Source organism: Eurosta solidaginis, chromosome 5 (genome assembly GCF_040869045.1).
Source record: "Eurosta solidaginis isolate ZX-2024a chromosome 5, ASM4086904v1, whole genome shotgun sequence".
NCBI lineage: Eukaryota > Metazoa > Arthropoda > Insecta > Diptera > Tephritidae > Eurosta > Eurosta solidaginis.
In genome coordinates this window covers 143055659-143077730 of record NC_090323.1, presented here as the reverse complement: position 1 = coordinate 143077730, position 22072 = coordinate 143055659, and the positions used below count along the sequence as shown (strand labels likewise).

Here is a 22072-nt window from a genome sequence, read left to right as displayed (position 1 = left end):
TGTGCCCAAAGGCCATTGGGGAGTGTCCTTATCGCTGCAATAACTACAACAACATCAGAATTATGATGTGAGTTTATTTAGCCATATCCGGTCTGTTTGAAGGCAAACTGATTTGTCAATTTTTGATTTCCGATTAATCAATCAGCGAAACCGACCCGATCGAAGCAACATGGCATATACATATCTCCCATAAGACCACAGCTTGAAATATCGCCATACTGAACACAAATCGTCAAGATTGGAGGTATATTAATATATATCCCTTCTAACCGATTGTTCAGGCAAGGTTTTGTTATTTCGTCCACATTTTACCAGATACAAACTTGAAACTTCACTGGATGAACAGATACATACATATATGGCATACACAGTAGTTGGAATAAGGTTTCAAGATCGATCGGCTATTGCTGATTCTCGACAAACTGTCTATATTTATGTCTTTCCTATATTCCATCGCTCAATGGTGATACAATTTAAATATTATTCACAGTATCAATAGAGAAAGTGTCCATTTATATATTTCATTGGCATTTGTTAAGTAATGAGGAAACCTTATTTCAGAGTGGGCGTGTTCGTCATCCGTTTTTGCTAATTCTTATTAGAACACATACATATAGTAATAGGAGTAACGTTCCTGCCAAATTTCATCATGATATCTTCAACGACTGCCAAATTACAGCTTGCAAAACTTCTAAATTACCTTCTTTTAAAAGTGGGCGGTGCCACGCCCATTATCCATAATTTTTCTAGTTTTCTATTCTGTGTCATAAGTTCAACTCACGTACCAAGTTTCATCGCTTAATCCGTATTTGGTAATGAATTATCGCACTTTTTCGATTTTTCGAAATTTTCGATATCGAAAAAGTGGGCGTGGTTATTGTCCGATATCGTTCATTTTAAATAGCGATCTGAGATGAGTGCCCAGGAACCTACATACCAAATTTCATCAAGATACCTAAAAATTTACTCAAGTTATCGTGTTAACGGACAGACGGACGGACGGACGGACATGGTTCAATCGAATTTTTTTCGATACTGATGATTTTGATATATGGAAGTCTATATCTATCTCGATTCCTTTATACCTGTACAACCAACCGTTATCCAATCAAAGTTAATATACTCTGTGAGCTCTACTCAACTGAGTATAAAAATATAAATGTTTGGATCCTGAGCCCCTATTTAAAGTTAATAATAAGATCTTTTACTGGCGGAACTAGAGCTGGATTTGATTCGATTTTTTTAAGAATCGATTTTTTCGATTCGATTCTAGAAAAAAATCGATTTAATCGATTAAATCAAAGCGAACAAAGTTTATTTCAATTTTGCTTATTCTTTGTAACATTATACTTACTTACGTACTTAACCATTTACTCGATTTTTGCCGACAAATAAAGCAGGCAGGGCGTACCGAGACTGGTGCAAGCGCTGCGGTGCACCAGGGTCCCAGCTCCGAGGGGCCCAAACCCCCGAGTCGCAAAAGTTTCACCGAAAAATATATACACTAAATTATGGGAAAAAATTTATTTTTTATTTATTTTATTCAAATTCTAATCCAAAAACAGATATCGGGATGGACGTCTAGGATAGAAATTGAGTAAAATATCGTTTCTAGACATACTAAACGTCGATTTAGACCATCCACTAAAAATTCTCAGCTTCGCCTTGGATTTTGAACTGTAGATGAGCGAAAATCGATGTTTCGAATGTGCCGATTGAGCTACTATTAGTTTCAGAAAATTATCTGATTATTGAAAGATTTTAAGACCTTTAATATATAGTCGTGTAAATGGACGCAATGAAATTCCACTTATATACCTGCTACTCGAGACTATATAACCGTGCGCGCAGATTATATTAAAACCTAGCAGGAAGTAGAGGGACCCACAACTCGTAACACCCGTTGAAGTTATAATGTTTCTGAGATTTTACATTGAGTATTAGTCATTAGTTTACTAGTCAAATGTAGTGATATAAGAATATTTATTTTTTTGTAACGCTGATTACTTGTGATTAGCGACACAAGTAGTAGAACAATTTGGCTGTAAAAAAGTATGGAAAGAAACTATGTATGCCACATAATATAAAAATATTCTACAAGCAACCCCTTTTTTTCGTAAAAACTTTTTTTTTTAGAAAAAGGGCCTCCTGTGAATTTTGCACAAGAGACCCCACGACCTCCAGTAAGGCCCTGAAAGCAGGACAGTTTCTCTCTCGTTTCGTTGACTGCCGACAAAATTGGAAGCATCAAGGAATGCCACATGGGTCTTCATTTAATCGTTTCATGGGAATGAAATAATTTGTATAATATACCGACGGACCTCCAGGTGAAGCAATTTCCACAATTTTTTAGTACAGTTCATAAAATATTACAAAAATTAAGATAAATTAAAAAAAAAATATTATTCAAACGATTTGTAGGGTGTACTACGTGTAGTACGCTGGGCACATACACAAGGGAAAAGTAGTAATTTTTTGTTATATAGGAAAAATCGTTTTTATTCTTCTAGAGTACTTATTATTTCATTTAAAGTTAAAAACTGAAAAAAAAAATTTGAATTGCAACAGAAACTTTTTTTCAAAGCCAACTATGATGCCTGTTTTGTACAGTAGCACAGCGACAGGTTGGTTACCTAGTTTAAATTACTGTTTACGAAATATATTGAAAATAACAGGGTACTACTGTAGTACGCGCGGCATATCTGGTATATATATAGTATATATCGAAATTACATACTTTTTGCGCTTTTTTGAATCTTTTATTTCAAAACACAGTATCATACCCATATACATATGTAATACTCCTATATTGCTGATATAATATTGTAACGAATTTACTTGCAATCCTCTTATTTGCCCTTTTTCTGCTTAGTTCGAATCACTAAACTGTTGAATAAATAACTCCAATATGTAATAATGCAAATGGCCTTTATTAAAGTACTTCACAATAACACTCAAACTTTGCAATGAATAGCTTGCTTAATAACCAAACTGATTGATAGCTCAAATGAAACTCTACTATTCAAAATAATACTGCTCTTGCTCGCTAGATAGCGTCTTAATCGAAATCTCAAATCAAACTGAATTACAGCGCCTCTACATCTGTCGCCTTTTATACTCTTTGGTTTCCTCGTTCGCATCTTCTAGACGCTTCCAGAATCTACTAGTCCAGTAGCTCTCAAACTTCTCAGCTGTAACTACAATTGCACAATTTTATAGTTTTTCTCATTGCATACTTATAGGAGTATCTCCGATATATGCATATTTGTGCATTGACTCTCTGCTGTTCGTACACGTACATGGTACATATATGTAGACGCAGTTATTGTTTCGTTTATGTAGATACATGATGATTGAATTATTGATGTGCATTCACGTCACTGCTTAGCATCGGCTTAGAGCTGGCAGCACTCCTTAGTTTTGCTAATATTCGTAACACTGCCCTCCACCTAAGTCTGATCGTCCCGATCAGACAAATCTCTCGATCTAAACGCTGCTAGCATCGCCAAATGTACCACTCTTCTACTCCGTGGTTTCTCAATGCTTTGTATGCCGTAGATGATATCACTGATCTTCTTCACAACCTTGTACGGACCTTCCCAACTGCACCGAAATTTGGATGGAACACCTTTCCGCCGGTGAGGGTTGTATAACAGTACCAAATCTGCCGCCAAGAAACTTTTCGAATTATTGTTCTCATGGTACCTTTGTTTCATCGTACCACTCAATACCCTGGTTCGTTCCTTCACACTCTGTTGTTTGGCCGATGAACTACTTCGTAGAGCTGGCGCTGGACGGATTTGCTTTGCATAATCAGTATCATTCCCACGTTTCCCCACAGTAGTGCGCTCTGGCTTGAAACTATCCTCGCATTCTTTCTCGGAAATTGGTTGCTTCGTTTTCCTGCGTCTTTTAGGTTTTGTCAATGCCAGTGTTTCTCTCGCAGGTACTTTTGATTTTGATTTATTTGGCCCATTCGATCTATCAACCTTTGCCTTTGACTTTCGTGGTCCTTGTCGAGTCTTTTCCACCAGTACCCGATTACTGCTGAACCCTTTTTCCAAACTAAAGTTAAGTGGTATGTCCTGGTTCTTATAGCGCATAATTTTTCTCCGCATATCGATCCTGATGTCATGGTCAACCAAGAAGTCCACTCCCAATATGACTTCATCACCGATCTCCGCCACAACGAATTTGTGTAAAACCATGACCTTCCCAATTAAGACTTCACAGATCACTTCTCCCCGGACTTGGTTATACTCGCCTGTGACCGTACGCAACTTTGCTCCAGGTAATGACTTTACTCTCCTGTAGACCGAATCAGATCGAATCAAGGAATGAGATGCCCCCGTATCTACAGTCAGTACACGCTCTTTACCATCCACATTCCTTCTGATGGTAAGACTGCTTGATTTCCTTCCAATCTGCGACACAGATATCACAGGACATTCAATAGCCGGGGCAAGTTTTCGTTCTTTACATCCGACACGCTCTTGCTCATTTCCGCCAGCTTTGCGTTTACGGCCACCCACATTGTTGGAACTATTAGGACCAATATCGCAATGACGTGCAATGTGACCTGGGTTGCCGCACTTGAAACATTTAATAACTCCGGCATTCTTCTGTTGAGATCCCTTCAGTGCTTCCAAAATTGTGTCTACCTACCCACTCTGGCCTTTCTACTTCCACACGGCGTGCTTTGAAAACTGGCTTACACAGAAGCGACGCTCTTTCCTGAGTCATTGCATGGGATACCGTTTCAGCAAATGTTGGCTTTGGGTTCGCATATGTAGCTCGATTCGTTTCGACATCCCGTATTCCAATTATAAAGCTCTGAATTTTAACCCTTTTAGTGTATTCCACGGGTGCGTCTGCATTTGCGAGATGAGCCAATCTTTCAAAATTCGACGCAAACTCCTGCAAAGTCTCATTCGCGTTTTGGTAACAGTTTTGCAACTCAATTTGGAATATCTGTTTCCTATGTTCGCTTCCATAACGTCTCTCGACAGCGGCCATCAATGCTTCATAGTTTTTCCGTTCGTACTCTGGAATAGTCTGTAGGATTTCGGCAGCTGGTCCTTTCAATGCTACGAAGAGTGCAGCAACTTTATCTTCAGCATTCCAGTTGTTCACTGCTGCGGTCTTCTCAAACTGTAGCTTGAAGACCTGGAAAGGAACAGAACCGTCAAATGATGGTTTTTACCTTTGGATTGTTTGCTGAAACAGCTGGGCGGTTTAGTTGTAACTGCTCCATACGACCTTATCACGCTTCTATTTCGGCATCAATTTTGTCCTCGAGTTGTAAAATTTTTGCATCCTGCTCTTCCAGTTTCACAAAGAGCTGCGATGATACCTGTTCCGAAATTTGTGCCAGTTGAGATGCCAAATATGTCTTCTGTTCTTCCAATTGTGATGTTATACGGGTTTCCTGCGATTCCAATTTGGATACCATATACGTCTTCTGTTCTTCTAGTTGATATGCCAGTTGAGATGTTATATCTGTCTTTTGCGATTCCAGTTGAGAAGCCACTGTCGATGTTTGAGCAGGTATTGCAGCCAAAATCATGTTCAAGTCTGTGCTCGTAACTGTCTGCGTAACTGTCTCTTCCATTTTTATTGTTTCCTCGCCTTCAAGATGAAAGTCATACTCTTCCACGTCAATTCCTTCTAATTCCATTGCCTCTCGTAGTCGTGCCTGAAGTTCGAGTTTAATGCCGGTTGTATTCAATTCACGGCTCTCTAACTCCTTCTTCAGTTGTTGGATCTTCAGTTCACTGAACTTTGCCATGTCCTTGTTGTCCTCTGGAATTTATTCAACAATTCCTCTTCTGACACCAATTGTAACGAATTTACTTGCAATCCTCTTATTTGCCCTTTTTCTGCTGAGTTCGAATCACTAAACTGTTGAATAAATAACTCCAATATGTAATAATGCAAAATGACCTTTATTAAAGTACTTCACAATCACACTCAAACTGTGCAACGAATAGCTTGCTTAATAACCAAACTGATTGATAGGTCAAATGAAACTCTACTATTCAAAATAATACTGCTCTTGCTCGCTAGATAGCGTCTTAATCGAAATCTCAAATCAAACTGAATTCCAGCGCCTCTACATCTGTCGCCTTTTATACTCTTTGGTTTCCTCGTTCGCATCTTCTAGACGCTTCCAGAATCTACTAGTCCAGTAGCTCTCAAACTTCTCAGCTGTAACTACAATTGCACAATTTTATAGTTTTTCTCATTGCATACTTATAGGAGTATCTCCGATATATGCATATTTGTGCATTGACTCTCTGCTGCTCGTACACGTACATGGTACATATATGTAGACGCAGTTATTGTTTCGTTTATGTAGATACATGATGATTGAATTATTGATGTGCATTCACGTCACTGCTTAGCATCGGCTTAGAGCTGGCAGCACTCCTTAGTTTTGCTAATATTCGTAACAATATGCTCGCAATGAGTTTTGATTTTGAAATCAAAAAAAGACAGCCTACGAAATTTTTGTGATTGTTGAAGCATAATTGTCAGAAGAAAAAATTTAAATTTGCGTACATTCGATTTTTGATCACAAAAACAAAAACTTTTAAACAGCAATATATCGGCACTCTGATGTTTGTAAGTGTACCCAGCCTCTATTGGCAATATAGGAGTATTACATACATATATGATCATACCAAAAAATAGATAAACACATTTTCAATATACTGCTTACCAGAAGTGCGCAGAAATTTCTTCATCTTTCTCTCGAAGCCAACAACACAATAAAGCTTAATTTATAAAAATAATAAAAATTACAGAATATGTATTTCCTCAAGCGCCGGTAAAGCAGATAGTTATGAAAGCTTCGATGCCTAAAGAATCGAACGATTTAAAAAAAAATCGATTCTACATTTATAAAAAAAGATCGATTAAATCGATTAAGAATCGAATCGAAATCCAGCTCTAGGCGATTCCGCTTAGCATGTTCTCTGAAAGCAAAGAATTTTGGAGTTCTATTTTTCAGACTGCTTAAGTTGATAAGGGGAAATCTACTCCTGCATGGTAGACGGTGAAGATTTGTGTCCCAATCAAGGCCGCGGAGTGTAACAATTAAAAACTGCTTTGCCAGTCAGTAATCCATTTTATATGATGAAACGCATAAGCCATACTCAAGTATTGGAAGGACCAACGACGTGTAAAAAATCTTAGTAAGATACAGATCGTCTAACCGGGATAAATGGTCTAAAATCGCGTCATGTCCTGTAAATGCGGAAGGTCTGGTAGCCCTAGTAACATGTGCATAGCGCAAGGAATCTTTACTAACCATTCAAATGGCGCGGCCTTTCCCTTTTTTGGAAAACTTTACCAGTGAAGGTCATCGTATTATTGCCTCTTTTCTACCTCATACTCGTTGTTTGTAAATGAAAATTTACTTGTGAATGCTTTAGTCATATTTTTTTCTAAATTTTATACCTTTAAATGATTACTAATGGCGTGTTCTTTTCTGAAAAAATTGTAACCCTCATGCAATATGAAATTCAAACTTTTGTACTAGGATACCTGGCACTATACTCAATGTCTCGATTTCTAGGTTACGAGACCCCTTGTCTTATTGAGTGGAAAATATTATGTTGTAGGAATACAGAAACTCACGAAAGAGCTGAGAATAGCCAACAGGGCGGTTTTATTTCCTGAAAAGAAATCGCCGTAAGCCTATAGTGAAAAGAGATACATATATACATACATACACATGTACCCACATACGTACATATAATATTTATGGTTATGTACGTAAGCATGTACTTGCCACATTTGTTCGTTTATAAACACGAACGCTGCACCTGCTGCCCCCTCAACTGATGTGACTATGCTTTGAGTGCCCAGCAAGTAAAGGTGTCTAAGTCTTAAAATGTGCCTGTGTTGTTTTTCTGTTTTATGTAAGTACATATGTACGTATGCACGAAAGTACCTAATGCAAACAAACGTACGCGAACAACCGACCACCCTACCACTCTGCGACCGCTTTTCAAAATGTGGTAAAATATTTATAAAGGTATATATGTATGTATAAGAATGTATTAATTTTGTATTTGTTGGCTCTAGCATTAGCAGTACATTTTGTGCACTTGTACTTATTATGTGTGTGTTGGTGTATGGACTTGCTCTTTGTGGCTGGTATGAGCACGTTAGCTTCTCGATTGACTACAGCTCGTACTTTGTGCCTACCTAGTAGTATAGATATAGATGATTGTTATTGTGTCGTTTGGAGTGGCTAAAATTTTAATACCCATTGCTTTGAATGCCACTATGGCACTGCCGTTTGTTGTCTATAGATAAATATATTCATTTGCTTACCACATCCATAGACGATGTGGCTGTTGTTATGTCTGTTATAGCATATGCAATATTGCTTGATGTTCGTGACTGCTTGTTTGGATGGATGTGTTCATTGTTGCCTAGCGCTGTTTAATGCTATTGTTGTTCTACTTATCGCTTAATGCGCATTTGTTGGTATGTGTGTTTGTTTGTTCAAGCTCTCTACACACACAGTTGCGTTTCTTATGCGGCTGATATGGAGTTAAGTACGATACAAGCGCACAGTTTGTCAAAAAAGTATTTTTACATATTGAAACTTTTACCAATTTAGGTACAGAGGAACCTCAACAAAATATGTATATTGCATAGCTGATTTAAATATTTTGGAAATATAAGGAGTTTAACCCTTTCTTGAAGGCGGTGTGAAACCAACAACTTTTTCAAACTTTTATACAGATTGGGGAGGTGCCATGAGAAAGAGAACCTTGGTTCGAGGATAATTTTTATTTTAAAATTAGAGATAGTGTGGATAGAAGATGTTGTAAAAACCTTCAATCAACCCAAAAATATTTAAATTTTATTTTATAGATTAAAAACCATTTAGCTTACCTATTTTTCATCTTAAAATAACGTGCTGACTTACATAGCTCTTTTAATAATATTGAAATAGCTTGTTTGAAAAAGCTTTCAAACGACTTGTATAAGTTTTGTTATTATGATTTGTAAATATACGTAGATATTTTGAGTTTTTTACATGAGAGTAATAAACGAAGGTTAAGTACCCCATCCTCTCAATTAAGAGCAGAAATCCATAGCTGGTTTTATCAGAATGATTTAACAAAAATTAAATATTGCGTACACTTGTCTGACGATGGAACATCCCATTGATACATACATATATGGGGTAAATATATCCATATATGTATATACATAATTTGACATAGTAATTTTTAGAAAGAACGAGCTTAAACTGAAGCTAACTTTTTCTTTTCTTTTTTGATCCTTAGTAATACATTAACAAAAACTGTACAGCCTCTTAAGACTTAACATTCGAAATTCAAATAACAAAGTTACAATAGCCGTGTTTTTTAACACGCGTATATCCGTTTACGCTTAAACTTTATATTGACTGCGAAGGGACAAACTAAAAAATACACCTCTGAAATTGCTGCGCATAAATTTTGTCCTACTAAATTTCAATACGCATTATACTCAGATGTAACTGAAATATGTGTCTTTGTTTCACCCTCTACACTAATTCTATGTATTCTATGTGTGTCCACAATTCATCGCAACTGATTCAGCTATATGTTATACCCTATGGCCATCAGAGCGTTGCGTCTCCGCTTTTCGGTACACCCTGTTGCTGTAGCTAGTTGTTTAACCACAGCCGCTAGATGGGTCTCCTAAGCATTATCTAAGCGAAGATACGCGTTTTTTTACACGCGCAAATGAAACGTATACGCGCGTGTTAAAAAACACGGATAATATAAAACACACTAGGCTATACTTGGAAGGATCAAAAACTATATCCGAGACCCTTTCAAAATATGAAACATTTTTATTTCGTATGAGGATCGATCAGTACTCAAGGGCGTGGTCCACTTTTGCAAAGTTATATATAGGCCTAAATGTACCGAGGGATCACAAATACCTCTAAATTTTTGATTTTTTACAAAAACGTTCAGTCGTAAGGTTTGGGCAACCAACTAAGCTGGTTTTGAACCTGGATTCTGCAAGAGAAAAAAATTATATAGTTTAAATGAGGAAAAAAGCAGACCACGACCAAATTATTTAATCAAAATTAATACATATATATATAAGAATGGGTCCTATGAATGAAACAATGACAAATACAAGTTAAGCTCTTTGATTGCGAAAGGGTTGATAAAAATTTGCAAATACACTAAAAGAGGATGAATTGCTTAATTAACACGATCCTTTAAAACAATAAAAAATACCTCATGAAAATGTGTAGAAGCAATTTAAAATTACCCCTCAAATGGGACATTACAAATAAATTTCGTATGAAACGACGTCTCTTATTATATCTATCCTCTCTGAAAATACCTACCACAAACTGTGCTTACAATTATTATAATATATTATACAATTAATATAAATAAAGCGTTGCTAAAAATCCAGTGTAACTAGGCTCTGTTGATGCGTGCCTGCAAATATACTACACAATTTGGATCGAAAAACATGCTTTGTGGATTGCATTCCAAAAACAATAGATATATAACATTGCAAAAAATTATATACGGCTTTGCATTTGCTACGTGATGGCAAATACGCAACCTCAAAAACCGTAGTTTACTTTTGCTGATGCGTTGCAAACATGTGATATAAGTTATATATATGACCGATCTCTACGATTTTTTTAGACAACATTTTTTGTAATATATGTAAGCATTGTTTGAAATTCGAAGCTTCTATACACGGATAAAAATAAATCATTAATTTTCCATGAACGGCGTTCATAAACATTCTGCCCTTGGTTTTATGAATAAGTTCATTGATTTTAATGAATTTTTCATAAATTAAATGAATAATTTCATACAAATTTATGAAAATGCTCATAAAGGTAATGGATGCAAATTCATGCATTAGTCTTAGAACAAAATTCAGTTTTTATGCTTTATGAACAATGTTTATGAATGCTTTTCATAAACTTCTATGGAATTATTCATTGAGTTTATGAAACATTTCATAAAATCAAAGAATTTATTCATACACCTGATGGTGTTAGTATTGCCAATCAATTCTTTTGTGCAAATAATGGGGGTAAAGCTGCAAATCCCGTCGTGTTTTGGCTGCAAAAGAGGGAAACTTTTCAAAAGTTCACAGCACTGAATTTCGCATCATTAGTTGTTGAGTGAAAAAAGGTAAAATAAAACTGCATAAATTTGTTTGTGAAATAAAATATGTGTTTTGTTTGTGAAATAAAATGATCTGTGCTTTGTGTAAGAAGGAATATGAAAGTATTGACGGTTTTGTTCGACATTTGAAGAGGATTCTCTTACTTTTCAGCGACAGACTACGGTGCCAATTTTGCCAACAATTATTTGGTAGCGTTAATATTTATAAAGGCATTTACAGCGCAAGCATTTCATTTTGTTTTTTGATGCTGAAGCCGGTGAAAATAGCAATATGTTGAAGTCTAATGTCGATGTTTCGGCAGGTTCAATTGCTACCAGAGCCCATGAGGCCGGCGTATCCAATATTAGTACACATACTGTCGATATATGCACTCCAGTTGATGAGGGAAGTTCCGCAGTTGTAAATGATTTTACAGCGGATAGAAGCCACATTATAGAACAGTTAAATATTGAAGAAGAGTTAAAAATATTGCAAGATTATTATCTAAAGTTGATGACTTTTCTACATGGGCATAGTAATTTTTCTAGAAAAAATGCCATGGATATTGCGAGTAAGGTTGAAAATTTCATAATAAGTCCAGTTTTCGTTTTATTGAAAAGTTTTATTCAAAGTAGCAACTGCTTAGGAGGTGAAATTCTGGAAATTTTCCCAAACGAGAAATTAAGTTTCTATCGAAACGAAAAGAGATGAAAACTGTACACCAAATTTTGCAACATGAAAAAAAGCATCAAAAGCTACAGTTCGGAAGCTAAACAGCGTCGTATGGAATCTCCAGAGGTCGAAGAAAACGGTGGGTGTTGCAGTGTATTACCTCATTTTTCGTTTACTTAATTTTTATTTCATTTCAAGTTCCGGAAATTGGTGCTGAAGAAATGGTTCAGCGTGTGAAGTTCGACAATTTGGCTGCCGAGGAGTTTCAAAACCCTTGGCAAGCTCGCGCCAATTATAGAATAAATAAGTCCCAAACAAAATTTCAAAACATACACCAAATATTTCGCGAGTGGCCAGAATATAAGAAACCTGATGGATATCGTCTGGTGAATAAATCTTAAATGTTTTGTGTTTGCAATTTACTAACAAAAACTTTAATTTTTTTTTTTAGATCGATCCTGCTTTCGCAGTAATGTAATTTTCTTAGCTGTCAACATGAACTCTTGAGGTTATTTCATTTTCTGCAGAAGCCTCGAGTTTTAAAAGACAGTTCAACAAAATTTATAATCAATTCCTTTTCGTAGGAAGATTTAGAAAAAGGTATTTCTTAATAGATGCATAATATATACACATATACATAAAACACAATTTTTCATTTTTTAGCCCAAACACAATTTGTTTTCAAAACTTTGTGGTGCCTTCACGGATATCTTTATCCTACAGTCAAAGTAGTCAGAAAAACGATCGCTGGCAAAAAAGATATCTGCAGATTCACTATTAAGGATTCACAAGAGTCGTATTTATTTTATGTATTTAGTTTTTATTAATTATTGAACCCTCAGTATCCATCGCTAGTGCCTGTATGTACAAATTTTACAAAATATATATTTTTTTAAAACTCATTCTAAGGAAATCGAAATACGTACACAATGTGATAAATGAAATCAGTTTTTTTATATCTCAGGAAATCTTAAAATAATGAATATACGAAAAAGCTCCTTGTCAGAGTTTGTATGTAATTTTCTAAAAGATTTTTTGTTTTAATGTTATTTTTAAGTATATTTCTTTAATATGAATTACCAACAAAATGTTTTTTAAAATCACTTTTAAAAAGTTTTTTTGACAAAAGTAATTAAATACATTTTTAAGAGTGAATTTTTGAGGGTGTATTGTTTTATTTTGTGTTAAAACTTTTTTTTAATTAACTGCCTTGAAAAATTTTATTGGGGTAAAGGCTACCCCACGAATGTAGTTATATATATAACGAATGTAGCTTAGGGTTAATAAAATGAATTTGTAAACAAATAAAAGATTTTGGTGGTTTTTTGGGGGTGAAAATTATTGAAAATATTCATAAAGTTTATGAATCTTTTCATTAAAGTCTATGAAAAATACATTAAAATCTACGATAAATTCATATACACTATGAATATGTTCATACAAATTTACGGATAAATTCAAAAAATTTATGAAAAACGTCATTAAATTTTATGAACCCGTTCTTTCATAATCATAAATAACGTTCATAAATTTTACAATTTATGAATATCGATCATTAAATTATTATCATTTTGTTCGTTGGCACGTTTTTAATGAATGTTTTCATTGAAATCAATGTACAAATTCATTGAATTTATGAACGTTTGCGCTCCGTGTATGTTAAAAGGAGGCAGAAATTACGAAAAGTACCAAAAAGTACCCTTATACTCCCTTTAGTGGGAGTTCAGGATTTTGTGCAAGTGGTCTAGCATCATTGAATTGCATAGTTGTAAAAAATATTTTTACAATACACGGCTGGCTATGCATTTGCTACGTCATTGCAGTGCAAATAAGCAACATCAAAAATCGGAGTTGTTGAAGCGATTAAAAGGCTAAAAACTGTTGGAAACAAGAAACCACGTTTTTTCACTAATCCGCGATGATGTTAAGTTGCCTTTCATAATTTATAAAGCACGGGGATGTGCAAACTTTTCCCACCTCTTTTCCTTTTTCTCTGGGCGAATATACCTGAAATAATTTAATTCATTATGTTTTCAACAATTGTTTGCTTTTCGTAGTGACGCTTGAAAGTAGCTTCGTGTGCAGATCTTGAGGCGTAGAGGAATCGTAGCTACGTGTCATATCTTGTACGTGTCTATGTAGCTACGCCTCGTGTGCATCTTACCTTAAAGTACCAAAGGTGTTTCAATGTTCTAATAAGTAAACACAATTTTTTACAGTGGTTATGTCATAGTTTAAATATTAAAGTTCAACAAGATTATATCTTTGTTAAAGTAGACTTTATTAGTTTTGCACTTAAATTCAAACATAGCAGCATACTTTCGCACTGTGAAAGGCAGATTTTAAGACGACAATATATGGTGAGTGTCGATTCTTTTATCGTTAGTCTAGATTTACCAGATCTAAAGCTACACTGATAAGGTGCAACCATTTCTTTGCTTTTATGATTCAAAATTTCGCACAGTACGCTAGAAGGACCACATAAGCTATACTAATCAAGCTGATTCTTCGGTAATTCTACGATAATCATCTTGATAATTAATACCAACTGAACCAAGATACCTAGTTTTGGTTTAAATGCATAATTATAATTTTGTGAATAAAACAATGCTCGCGCCACAATTAAATTTCAATTTTTGAGCATTTTTTTCTATTTTATATGAGGAAAATGTAACAAAACTCATCAACTTTCAGCAGATCCTTTGTAATACGTGACCTATGAAGAAACAAATTATACCTTACATGCCAGATGGTTCTCTCGGGCAGATCCTCTTTGCACCCACATCGGTACTGTCGAACACCTACGTGCAATGTGGGACAGGCCTACTTTTTCGCATATGGTTGAGACAGGTCCTCTTACCCCAACAAGAATATTTTGTTATTTTTAAAACTCAGCACTCACACCTATATCCATAAGGGACTAGTAGATAACAGTTATAGCCACTGCAGACGAAAGGAATGACGTTGAGCAAACGACCAGCTCCGTAAGTATCGGACAGGAACTGTAAGAGCCAATCCAAACGAGGTTTCAGACAGGGCGTCTCTCCTTCGTGCAATTGTTTTAACCTAATACTAGAGAAGATAGTTCTAGCAGCAGAACTAAACCGAGATGAGAGCGCACAACTGCTGGCGTATGCTGATGATATTGACATTATTGGCCTTAACGAACGCGCCGTAAGTTCTACCTTCTATGGATTATATAAAGAAGCAAACAAATTAGGTGTTGTGGTAAATGACGCCAAGACTATGTACATGGTGTCATCCAAGAACGAGTTGGCGCATTCGCATACTGTGAACGAACTCATCTATCTGGGAACCATGACTAACATCAAAAACAATGTCAGCTTAGAAATAAAATAGGGAATAGCTCTTGTTAACAAATGATACTTTGGACTGTGAAGGCATTTGAAAAATAAAGTCCTCTGGGCTTACACATAAAATCCGTCTGAAAATCAATGTCCATTTTTATACTCAGTTGAGCAGAGCTCACAGAGTATATTAAGTTTGATTGGATAACGGTTGGTTGTACATATATAAAGGAATCGAGATAGATATAGACTTCCATATATCAAAATAATCAGGATCGAAAAAAAATTTGATTGAGCCATGTCCGTCCGTCCGTCCGTCCGTCTGTCCGTTAACACGATAACTTGAGTAAATTTTGAGCTATCTTGATGAAATTTGGTATGTAGATTCCTGGGCACTCATCTCAGATCGCTATTTAAAATGAACGATATCGGACTATAACCACGCCCACTTTTTCGATATCGAAAATTTCGAAAAACCGAAAAAATGCGATAATTCATTGCCAAAGGCAATTAAAGCGATGAAACTTGGCAGATGGGTTGACGTTATGACGCAGAATAGAAAATTAGTAAGATTTTGGACAATGGGCGTGGCACCGCCCACTTTTACAAGAAGGTAATTTAAAAGTTTTGCAAGCTGTAATTTGGCAGTCGTTGAAGATATCATGATGAAATTTGGCAGGAACGCTGCTACTATTACTATATATGTGCTAAATAAAAATTAGCAAAATTGGATGAAGAACACGCCCACTTTTTAAAAAAAAAAATTTTTTAATTCAAATTTTAACAAAAAATTTAATATCTTTACTGTATATAAGTAAATTAAGTCAAAATTCAACTCCTGTAATGATATGATGCAACAAAATACAAAAATAAAAGAAAATTTCAAAATGGGCGTGGCTCCGCCCATTTTCATTTAGTTTGTCTAGAATACTTTTAATGCCATAAGTCGAACAAAAATTTACCAATCCTTCTCAAATTTGGTAGGTACATAGATTCTATGACGGTAACTGTTCTCTGTGAAAATGGCCGAAATCGGTGGAAGCCACGCCCAGTTTTTATACACAGTCCACCGTCTGTCCTTCCGCTCGGCTGTTAACACAATAACTTGAGCAAAAACCGATATATCTTTACTAAACTTATCCCACCTACTTATCTGAACTCACTTTATCTCGGTATAAAAAATAGCCGAAATCCGACCATAACCACGCCCACTTTATCGATATCGAAAATTACGAAAAATGAAAAAAATGCCATAATTCTATACCAAATACGAAAAAAGGGATGAAACATGGTAACTGGATTGGTTTATTGACGCAAAATATAACTTTGGAAAAAATTTTGTAAAATGGGTGTGACACCTACCATATTAAGTAGAAGAAAATGAAAAAGTTCTACAAGGCAAAATCAACAGCCCTTGGAATCTTGGCAGGAATACTGTTAGTGGTATTGCATATATAAATAAATTAGCAGTACCCGACAGATGATTTTCTGGATCACCTGGTCCACATTTTGGTCGATATCGCGAGAACACCTTCACATATACATCTAAGGGCCACTCGCTTTTAAAACCCTCATTAATACCTTTAATTTGATATCCATATCGTACAAACACATTCTAGAGTCACCCCTGGCCCACCCTAATGGCGATATCTCGAAAAGGCGTCCACCTATAGACCTAATGCCCACTCCCTCTTAAAATGCTCAGTAACACCTTTCGTTTGATACCCATATCGTACAAACATTCTAGAGTCACCTCTGGCCCACCCTAATGGCGATATCTCGAAAAGGCGTCCACCTATAGACCTAATGTCCACTCCCTCTTAAAATTCTCAGTAACACCTTTCGTTTGATACCCATATCGTACAAACATTCTAGAGTCACCCCTGGCCCACCCTATTGGCGATGTCTCGAAAAGGCCACCTATAGACCTAATGCCCACTCCCTCTTAAAATGCTCAGTAACACATTTCGTTTGATACCCATATCGTACAAACATTCTAGAGTCACCCTTGGTCCACCTTTATGGCGATATCTCGAAAAGGCGTCCACCTATAGACCTAATGCCCACTTCCTCTTAAAATGCTCAGTAACACCTTTCGTTTGATACCCATATCGCACAAACATTATAGAGTCACCCCTGGCCCACACTAATGGCGATATCTCGAAAAGGCGTCCACCTATAGACCTAATGCCCACTTCCTCTTAAAATGCTCAGTAACACCTTTCGTTTGATACCCATATCGCACAAACATTATAGAGTCACCCCTGGCCCACACTAATGGCGATATCTCGAAAAGACGTCCACCTATAGACCTAATGCCCACTCCCTCTTAAAATGCTCAGTAACACCTTTCGTTTGATACCCATATCGTACAAACACATTCTAGAGTCACCCCTGGCCCACCCTAATGACGATATCTCGAAAAGGCGTCCACTTATAGACCTAATGCCCACTCCCTCTTAAAATGCTCAGTAACACCTTTCGTTTGATACCCATATCGTACAAACATTCTAGAGTCACCCTTGGTCCACCTTTATGGCGATATCTCGAAAAGGCGTCCACCTATAGACCTAATGCCCACTCCCTCTTAAAATGCTCAGTAACACCTTTCGTTTGATACCCATATCGTACAAACATTCTAGAGTCACCCTTGGTCCACCTTTATGGCGATATCTCGAAAAGGCGTCCACATATAGAACTAAGGATTACTCCCTTTTAAAATACTCATTACCACCTTTCATTTGATACCCATATCGTACAAACACATTCTAGAGTCACCCCTGGCCCACCCTAATGGCGATATCTCGAAAAGGCGTCCACCTATAGACCTAATGCCCACTTCCTCTTAAAATGCTCAGTAACACCTTTCGTTTGATACCCATATCGCACAAACATTATAGAGTCACCCCTGGCCCACACTAATGGCGATATCTCGAAAAGACGTCCACCTATAGACCTAATGCCCACTCCCTCTTAAAATGCTCAGTAACACCTTTCGTTTGATACCCATATCGTACAAACACATTCTAGAGTCACCCCTGGCCTACCCTAATGACGATATCTCGAAAAGGCGTCCACTTATAGACCTAATGCCCACTCCCTCTTAAAATGCTCAGTAACACCTTTCGTTTGATACCCATATCGTACAAACATTCTAGAGTCACCCTTGGTCCACCTTTATGGCGATATATCGAAAAGGCGTCCACCTATAGAACTAAGGATTACTCCCTTTTAAGATACTCATTACCATCTTTCATTTGATACCCATATCATACAAACACATTCTAGAGTCACCCCTGGCCCACCCTAATGGCGACATTTCGAAAAGGCGTCCACCTATAGACCTATTGCCCACTCCCTCTTAAAATGCTCAGTAACACTTTTCATTTTATACCCATATCGTACAAACATTCTAGAGTCACCCCTGGCCCACCCTAATGGCAATATCTCGAAAAGGCGTCCACCTATAGACCTAATGCCCACTCCCTCTTAAAATGCTCAGTAACACCTTTCATTTGATTGCCATATCGTACAAACACATTCTAGAGACACCCCTGGTCCACCTTTATGGCGATATCTCGAAACGGCGGCCACCTATGGACTAAGGATCACTCCTTTTCAAAATACTCATTAACAGCTTTCCTTTGATACCCATATCGTACAAACATTCTAGAGTCACCCCTGGCCCACCCTAATGACGATATCTCGAAAAGGCGTCCACTTATAGACCTAATGCCCACTCCCTCTTAAAATGCTCAGTAACACCTTTCGTTTGATACCCATATCGTACAAACATTCTAGAGTCACCCCTGGTCCACCTTTATGGCGATTTCTCGAAAAGGCGTTCACCTATAGAACTAAAGCCCATTCCCTTTTAAAATACTCATTACCACCTTTCATTTGATACCCATATCGTACAAACACATTCTAGAGTCACCCCTGGTCCACCTTAATGGCGATATCTCGAAAGGGCGTCCACTGATAGACCTAAGGCCCACTCCCTCTTAAAATGCTCAGTAACACCTTTCATTTGATACCCATATCGTACAAACAAATTCTAGAGTCAGCCCTGGTCCACCTTTATGGCGATATTCCTAAATGGCGTCCATCCATAGAACTATGGCCTACTCTCTCTTAAAATACTCTTTAATACCTTCCATTTGATACACATGTCATACAACCACATTCCAAGGTTACCCTAGGTTAATTTTCCTACATGGTGATTTTCCTTATTTTGTCTCCATAGCTCTCAACTGAGTATGTAATGTTCGGTTACACCCGAACTTAGCCTTCCTTACTTGTAATTAATTACAGCGTCACACAAAAAGTAAAACCGTTATTAGTTTTTACCAGCCCGTATACCAGCAAGTATAAAAGAAATTAAGGACAAAGTACAGTTTGTTGGGCGCACCGAAGATTAGTCTTACATTTTTTACTGGGGTATCCAAAAGCATTAACTTGTTCCAGGATTAAGAATCCGAAGTCGAAACCTAACTTTCCTTTCAAAAGTTATGTCCAAGGAAGTGTTACTTTAATAAATGAAATTGAAAGAGTAAACCGGAGATAACTTTTTTTGCATATAGCCTTTGCACAGATTTTGTTGACATTTTTTAATCCGATATTTTCACAATATGTAAAGGATTAGTTTTCATAATTTCTATCGAGCTTTTTAATATGTACGAACCATTTTTTCGATTTTTTCCCTCGATCCCTTTAAATGGGTAAAGGTACTGAGTACCATGCGATTTCGGAACAACACCACCCTTCAGCGAATGTGGGAGACAGTCGCGCAAAGCGACAGCAATACAGGTTTAATGACTGCCTTCGAGCTGGTGCTAATTGGATTCAGAGCGGAAAGGTTGTTAGACACTCTTTTACCAACAGCGTTGAATCCTTAGAGATATTTATTTAAATTAATTAATCGAAGGCGCAGGACATCACAATGTTAAAAGTGTCGGTTGAAAGCATTGCGAGGGGATAGAATTAGAATTAGTACCGTCTCTTAATGCAATAGTTTTGCGCTAGTTCCGAACTGGTGCGATTCGCTTCATGGTATTTAAAATCTATTGTGGGAACAGGCCGACAAAATTTAACCAACATTCAGACCCAGAAAGCAGACTATATATTTCCGAAGGTTTATGATGCGCTGAATCCAAAAATTCAAGAAAATTGGTAATCGACTATATCATGTCTATGTTACCTCAATCGATTTTCAGGTGTAGGAAAATGTAGAAACATGAAAATTTCAAAATGCGATATCTCAGCGAAAAAAATGATTTTTGAGCAAACTCAACGCCATTTGAAAGAAGACTTGTTTTTAAAGATGCCATCCTTTAATTTTGGTGAAAGAAAACATCTGCAAGGCTACATAACCCCAAATACGGTGTTTTTTGCACTTTTATGTTAGGAAAAACCAGAGCTGATGGAGCAATTCTGAGGCCAGATTTGGATTCAGCGCGTCATAAGGCTTGGAAAATATTGTTACGAATATTAGCAACACTAAGGGGTATTGTCATCTCTAAGCCGATGCTAAGAGTGACTTGTATGCACATCCATAAATCAATCATTATGTATCTACATAAACGAATCAATCATTATGTCTACACATATGTACGTACACGCAGCGGACAATAGATGCACAAATACATGCATCTGAGATGCTCCCAAAAGTATGCAATTGTAATTGGGGAAGTGTCGCTTACAAATACACGCGCATATGAGAAGCTATATACGTGCATCTGTAATTATAATTGTATGGCAGTAACTAAGTAAATTCTGGAAGCGCCTAGAAGATGCAACGAGGAAATCACAGAGTATAAAAGCACAAACAGTAGAGGTGCGAGAATCAGTTTCGATTAAGCACGCTATCTGTCGAACAATATAAGTGTTATTTTGAAAGTACTTGAATAAAGGCCATTTTGCATTATTAAATACTGGAGTTATTTATTCAACAGTTTAGTGATTCGAACGTTAGCAGAAGATTGCAAATAAGGGGAATTGCAGTAAATTCGTTACAATATGTAGTCTGATTTCTGGGTGGTCTGAGATGCTGTCGGCCTGTGTTATCTCTCTTGTTAAATTAAGTATCAATAGGGGGACTCATTTAACCGTATAAATTTATAACGTGTAAAATTATATCCGTTTACACACATTGTTATATGAACGCACCTAGTAATATTCTTTATAAACTGAATTGTTGATCAGCTGTATTACTGTCAAAAAAAATTGTCATTATTATTATTAATTAAAAAATGCAAAGATTAAGTGAAAAATTAAAACTAAAACGTCTTTACTAAGAAATTCTTGTAAATGACTCGCTGATGTTAAAGATTTCTGATAAAAATGACGGCTGCTATGTTTGCAAGGTTGCATTCCTTTGAGTTTACCGCGTTTGCACCATGAAATGTGCGCGTAAATTTATACAAATTGTGTAAATGATTTTTCATACAAAATTTGACAGTTCGTTTACGCAGATAAATTTATACGTTTACGCACTTTATAAGGCATTTATACGGTTAAATGAGTCCCCCTAATATTTATAGCTTTAAGCTGGAGACATTGGTGCTTTATCGGTAACCGTATCGGTAACATTTTAACAGCTGATTCGACCAACCTTATGAGAATCAATGCAATCGATTATTGGTGCCGCTAAAGTCGTAACCGTATCGTAGCCAACCAATTGGGTTTTGGTTTACCGTCGTAACAATAAACAGCTGATTACGTTAGGGATACGGATACAACGATACGACATACGGCACCAATGACTCCGGCTTTAATTAGATAATGTTGATAAAAATAGACTTTGACCTTAATATCTCTTTGATCAATACTTTAATTAATTAATCGAAAGCTACCATACTTGCAATGTTTGTATGTATGTACTTTATAGATAAACCTTGAATGAAAATGCCCTCTAATTAGAGATA

The 22072-nt window shown here is 36.5% G+C and overlaps 1 protein-coding gene across 2 annotated transcripts in view; it reads right to left on the bottom strand.

Annotated features, from left to right (window-relative positions):
* Positions 1 to 22072, bottom strand: part of LOC137252903 (uncharacterized) — a 144646-nt gene that overhangs the window by 88326 nt on the left and 34248 nt on the right. The gene's annotated exons all lie outside the window — the stretch shown is intronic.